Source organism: Ptychodera flava, chromosome 5 (assembly GCF_041260155.1).
Source record: "Ptychodera flava strain L36383 chromosome 5, AS_Pfla_20210202, whole genome shotgun sequence".
Lineage (NCBI taxonomy): Eukaryota > Metazoa > Hemichordata > Enteropneusta > Ptychoderidae > Ptychodera > Ptychodera flava.
In genome coordinates this window covers 36,115,257-36,122,677 of record NC_091932.1, presented here as the reverse complement: position 1 = coordinate 36,122,677, position 7,421 = coordinate 36,115,257, and positions in this window count along the sequence as shown.

Below are 7,421 nucleotides of genomic sequence, written 5' to 3'. Positions count from 1 at the left end.
ACGAATTTGCAGAAAGGGAAAGCCCACGTCGGTGTTTTTTAACTTAACACTTTACAGTCTCAATTCTCTATGAAAATGGAACAAACTATGATGCAAATAAACATATTTCTCATTCCTGGAATGATATACTCTCATTCCTGTTGATATACACCATCAACCCTAATTAAGGTAGTATGTGCCTCGAAAGTGAAAGACTTGAAATTTTGCTGAAACTTTCCTTTATCAAACTTTCTACCATTCTCTTACGAAACTAACAATAAAATTGGGGGGGGGGGGGAGGGGATCACCGTGCAAAGTTTAGAAATAGCGAAACAAATCACACAACATTTTGCAATATTGAAATTCAAAATGGTCGCCATTACTGTGTTAACTCCATGGAAGGAAATTAAATTTTGAATTTTCGAAAAAACTAAGGCGGTAAAAGTTTTTCTTTCTCCAAGACCTTTAAAATGAGCTACACAAGTGGTGGATCAGAATAGAAATGTAGAAATTTGAGAGCTCGACTATCTGTACGCTAAGCACGATCCACCTTAACGTTGATTTAGTATGTAAATGAAAGTTATGTAAAGGACAGATTAATCTGTCGTATTAATACATTTCCGAGAGATCAACATTATCCATAATGATTGATCAAATTTAATGTGACACCCGACCTCCTTGTCAATTCCATGCAAATTACCAATAATGATTTAAGCCCTCTGCTTATCACAAACACATATTGCCATGGTGATTTTATGTGTGAGTATAAGGGATTTATATAGTTCATAATCGCAATCATACCAATCCATAATCCGATCTCTTGGTCAAAATTCGTGATACATTAGTTATAAACGCAGAACAGACAGTAAATCACCGGTACATACAGCAAAGTCAAATTCATGAAAGAAAGATATATGGACCTCTGGCTAAAAGACCAAGAAGTGATGCCAGGTGTTTCGAAAATAGTAAGCGCATCCCGCCCCACATGTGGCACCTGACATATATCAATCTGTAAGTCAAATAGTTAGTGGTCACCAACTAAGACCAAATGTCACTGATGCCATCTGTGATCATTTGTCGAAGAGAAATATCTGCCAGCTTGCGATACCTGCCAAAAAGCGTTTGAATGAAGAGACAAGTCTTTCTTTGGTGTAACCTTGATTTAACAGTTTGTAAGAGAGATGGCTATGTCTCTCTACAAAATCACCATATGAACTGCATGCTCTTGCATATCGAATAGCTGGGAATGTATACCCTATAAGCTGGTGAGAGTGGAATATTACTGATGAGGTGTGGGAAACTGATGATACTAAAGTTGAAATCATCTCTTTTTCGTATAGTCTAGTAGAAAGGTGACCATTAGAGCCAAATTCAAGGAATTATCCAGGAATGAAGCAGAAGAGGCCGTTTCTGTAGTTTCTTTAATCTCCAATTCTGGAGGATAAATCATAGCGAGATAGTCACTGAATTTGGAGTTATTCATTGAAATAACATCGTCTATGTACCTAAATGCTAGCTACAGAGACCTTTTTCTGTTTGATTAGGTTCTGGATAAATTCTGCCTCGTATGAGAACAGAAATAAGTCAGCAAGCAAGGGAGCACAGTTAGTACCCATAGGAATTCCTATACACTGTTGGAAAATGTGTCCTCCAAATTCAACAAATATGTTGTCGATGAGGAAATCAAGCATACTGATAATGTCTTTCTCGGTATAAAAAACTTTAGCATTAGTAGTATTTTTAATAAAATATGTAGATTTATACCCTAATGCCACATATGTGTAACGGTGTGAACCGTATTTGTAGAAAAATGCTTGGTTGATGATAATTTTCAAGTGTTCTTTCAATTTATCATGTAGTATTGTGGTATACAATGTGGGAAAATCGAAAGCTTTAATAGATGTTATTTTTGAAACAGATCTTAATTTCAAATTATCTAAGTGTTCCTTCGAATTCTTTAATATCCACATTTGATTTATACCACTTTAAAAAAGACAATATCACAGTATGCTTAAAGTCCCCGTTTAACGGTACAAAGAACAGAAGTCAGTATCTTCTTATCTTTTTTCAAATGAGGGTATGTTTTTTAGACTGATTTTTAAGTTAAATTAAAGGTGAATCGATGTTTTAGTAAAGACTTCATATTGATAAAATCATGCAATGACATAACGCAGAGAATCAATTGGTAAACAAGACTATCTTACTATACCTGTTGTCGCCTGTCCAAAACGAAAGGAGCTACCAAACAGTGATCATGGCCATCAAATATCTAATGCGATCGACGATGGAAGAGCTTCAATTGGTTATCGAATCTGGAGCGTATTACGATTCTCGACTTTTCAATCGAGCAACTGTTGTTTCACTTCTGTTATTAAAAAGAATATGTCATGCCACCACTGTGTTTGGCACGGCCGTATTTCTATTGCGCCATGACTGAGCTGTACACAACTCTACGGATCAAAGGTTACGAGTTCTAACCCGTGACCAACGTCACCGAATTTGTTTCTGACTATGACGCGTCTTAACTTAAATGATAATATAGTTCCTTGTATTCCTATTTTGTACCAGGAAAAGTCCCGGTTAGGTCACCTCCTATTTAACTACCTTCACAATCTGCATGCTTTGCAATCACAAATCAATCGCATTAACTCGATTCTTTGTTAACTTGTGAAGCACGCAGTTATTTAATATGAACTAAAATACATATAACCGAAATAACGTAGAGCCATTGAAGGGGAGGGGAGCTATCTAAAGGGTGGGGTGTCCGGTGATCACACACACACACACACACACACACACACACACCCTAAAGTATTAAATTTCTGCCTCTTGTTGGAAGGTCGAACAAGTACTTATCAGTCGACATCGATGCTGATATTTCAATACATGGAATGTATGAAGAGTTTTGACATTTAGGTCAACACTTAAGGTTACGTAGTCAATGCTAGAAATTTAAAGACAAGGTCTTGAGCAAACTTTTTGCAAGGAAACGTTGATTTATCGCCTTTCGCAATAAAGAATAAAAATTGGGGCATAATCTTGTAAAAGAGAATAAAATCACCCGATATTTACTGAAACATGCTATGCAAAATAGCTGCCATCCCACTTTTCAAGTGGACGATCAAGCCGTTTCGAGACATTGCGAGAAGAGGTGTTCCTACTAAACGGTGGACTTTGTATCACTTTATTTATCAACGATTTTGACAATATCTTGACAAGCGTAAATGTTGACTCATCACTTTAAACCTGGCAAATATCGGTCAGACAGAACCGTAGATCTTGTCACCTCGAACTACATACAAAGGAACCGTCATTATTAAAGACTGGGTGCTACGTCAGCGGAATCGGCAGGGGAGGGGGGGGGGTTCACTCAAAAATTGAAGGCTCCAAGAGAGTACAAGAGAGAGCTAAAATGTGGATAGAAAGGAAAGAGGGCGACTCAAATTTCGGGAGATGTACTGACGCATTTAGTGCAGTTTTGAAATGATACAAAAATAACATAAAAAATGAAAAACACTACAGAATAAAAATGGTACAATTTCATTAAAACATGGTGAATTTGATATATGTATACTAAGTATATTGACTATAGTGACTAAATGAGTAATTTTCAGTATTTACCGATAGACAAATGACATACTTGGCTGATAAAGCATGAGAAACATCTGCGTTCTATTCTGCAGGGTACCCTTTATTTGGGAGAATGTGTACAGAATCATGTTAATTCTACAAAGCTTACAAAAACAGAGAACTACCTTGATAACAAACCCATCATTTACTGCTAGAAAGTAATTAGTATAATCAGCAATACTGATTTTGAAACACATTAGTGAGGATGAAAATGATATTGTTGTTCATGTATTCAATGGCACCAGTGACTCTGAAGATGAATGATGTCATGCAGTCGTTTCCAACAGTTGTGACAACAGACGGAAAGACAGCTAGGTCATGAAGGAGTGCTATCTGCTGATACCATAGTAGAGCACGTGCACTGAATGTGGGACTAAACTTGGCGGTTGTGAATTCATCCTTATTATCACAGAATATATATCTTTATTGACTTACATTCAACAACCGCATTGGCATTTAACCACACTATATAGTTAGATACTGGTTATAGGGCGAGCTTCTATAGCTCTTTTGTTGTTACTTTGGATTTAATTTGTTTGTTTCACCTTTTCAACCGTCATGAGGCAACTGATGACGACTTAGCAGGGTAAGCCAGGATTTGATAGGTGTTACGTAAATTGGCCAAATACATATATTGATATTTAAACTTCTAGGGGTGTCAGTCAAATTTTCTGTGTTGGTGGGGGTGGGGGGGGTGGGGGGGGGAGTACGCGATATTTCAGGGACTTTAATGGAATTCTTCTTGCACCCCATTCCTTGAAAATGACGGCTTCCTACTGTACGGAATGCAGTTTTTGTCATAGTACGTAGCACTAGAATATCCTCATCTTATAGTAGCATACATTATCCGTACTTAGCCTATACTTGCGCAGGATATTCTCTAATTTATGAGAGCCGTAAATCCTTTGAAGTGATCGGCCAAAATGGCCATGGCTATGACAAAACATCTGCTTACCAAATATCATGTCAAATTTTCATGCGGGCCGATGCGTCTCAATAAGTTACGTTAGATAGGCGTCTGAATGATGAATAACGATATGGCAACATATCAAGAAAATTTAGAAGGCTGAGCGCGCTACTTTTAGTTCTTCCGAATTCTGCTCTTTTTAACAAAAAAATCTGTATAATCGGTAGATTTGATTTCATTTGAGTCAGGGGTCAATAGGAATCAGGAGTCCAACTCCATTCATGAATAATGTACGGTAACAGATAAAAAAACTTCGGTAATGTCAATTCAACCATTAAAGCAAACTAGCAATGGTCAAATACTAACGCAGGTACCACAGATCTGGTATGTTCACCTTTGAGCAGACTGACAATCCATTCTTGGTGGGAAAGACCACCGTGATTGACCTCGAAGACTCTGTCAAACACCCTCTCTGACTACACACTATGGCTCGTGCAGCCTAGGTCAGTAAGATTAGGCGGAAAGCTTGGACTGTTAACATTTACATTTTACAATTTTGTTTCTGAGACTCGATTTTTTATCGGCTTTAAGGTCTCATCAGTTTCCCTTCTTTAAGGAAGATAAGGTTGGCGAAGTAGAGAGTGGCAGATGAATTTCCTGTAGTTTAATAGTTGTGACACAGATCAGGTGTAAACATGACGGGGTGATTAAGTTAGATATCACTAATATCGCATGAAGAACAAGCATTATTTATTAGACACCTCACAAGGTAATGAGCTCAATAGATCTTCAATCAAGTAGTTTGTTCGAAGTTACGGTTATGTTAAATGGCATTTTTAACAAATTTAATAACTGAACACAATTTCTACGGACGAAGTCAATGTCAGTTGCTCCCCAGCTGCAAGATTCCTTATTCGTGAGGTATATGTACAACCGTAGATAGCGGAGCAGAACGGGCCATTGGACACCATATAAAATTGGTAAAAAGGAACTACTCAAAAACTATAACATTCACCCACTTCTAATGACATATGATCATATCTTCTTATAGGAGTTTTCTTTTCTTATTTTACATATTTTTTCCATGAATACTGCTCACTAATTACAGCGTCCTCTTATATGATGCCATTGTAGAGCAGGTCATGGTGAATTATGTATAGGCGACTACGTAATAGGAAATGTTACCTATGTCTCCGCTAAAAGGTCTTTTATGTAAAAAAGGTCTTCTTATGTAAAATGAGTTCATCGGATCTTGAAGGCATATACCGATGGCTTTCAAGTCAAATAGTTCAGGCCGGAGAATCGGAAACCAATAAAAAAATCGCAGAAAAATGCCAAAACTACAAGTTTTAATAGCTTCGCCAGTTCGCTGAGCAGCCAAGGCCGGCTTGTGCCTGTTGTGCTGAGCCAGGCCAGGCCTGTGCTGAGCCAGGCCAGGCCTGTGCTGAGCCAGGTCACACTAGTGCATAGTAAAGCAAATATGCATATACATATTTTTGGGAAAAAAAAAAAGAGTACTCTGTATATGACTTGAATGGGAACGCTTTCTTTAGTTATGTATTAGAGAGATACATCATCACATCGAAAAACTTTGCATCGATTAATCTAATTTAAACATAAGCATTTATTTGCTCAATTTCAGCATTTGCTTTAGAAAGAGTCAAATGATTGATAGCCAAACCTTTCAGTAACATAACCAATAGCGTTGACATAGCGGAACAGTGGCAATGCGAGATAAATTTCCTAACATGTTCACAGCCTCTGGTACAGATGTAAATTATCTGAATTCTATTACTGTGGTCTCATTTCCGAGTTCTCCTGTTTCCACACCCTGCAGGCCAAGTCCCTGTTTCATTTTGAACGTTTGATGCCTGAAGATGAAACTTTACTCTCTTTGTTGGTTCCACTATGTAATACATATTTGGCAAAACCAAAAGTAAATTGTCGTTTGAAGGTTTTATGTTTGTTTTTTCTTTATTTCGCTACCGACAGTTTATTTGACCCGGAAATAGTGGTATGTTCGAAGTTGAAGAATCGAAGATCTTGCGACCGTTTTTCTGAAGATTCGGTTTTATACTGACACCGATTTAGAGAGGCTCTAATGGTGCACGCGATTACTATATTAGTAAATGGCGTGATGTTTATGTACGGGTGTATTCGGTCAAAGCACTGGCTAAACACAAAGGCAATGTTTGTTTGCACAGTACAGCAGTGAGTTGCGGTGTTACAAAGAGTTGCAACCATGGTTAAAATGGTGGCCGGCAGGTACATGTTTTATTCTAAAAATAATAGGACCGTTGACGGAGACTACAACATAGATATTCAATACGTGACAGGTCTTCTGTCCTGCACCGCCATAAGTTCGCATATCTCGAATTGCAACAGCTGACTGCGACCAAGTCATTCCATATCACACGCTCGCTACGCTTTGAAGTTGCCTTTACTCGCCAAGAGTTCTATACTTCTCTAAATCTGAAATTAGCTATCGCATTACAACTTCAAAGCGTCAGTAGTATTTTTAAGATTTTGAGAGATCCGAGTATAAGTGATTCACTATCGTATTTTATGGGTATTAGCATTCTTGTTTTTTCAATTTTTTTGTTTTGCATTGTTTTGTTATTAGCATTATCATTAAAATGAACCATGTTACATCATTATTAGTTACCACGTTAACATAATAATATTCTGTGAAAGGACAGGGTGTCTCAGGTCATTTCTAAGATGCAGTGGCTGCCTGCTTTAAGCCCAAATAAGCAATGTGTTGGTTAATCAGTAACTGTCCAGTGTTTTCTACTGAATTTGAAGTGTTTTGAATTCTTCGTAATTGACCTCGTATTTTACGTTTTTACTGATTATGTCAAGAGTAATATCAGTACATAAATAGCTGTATCGCCTCATGATGCGG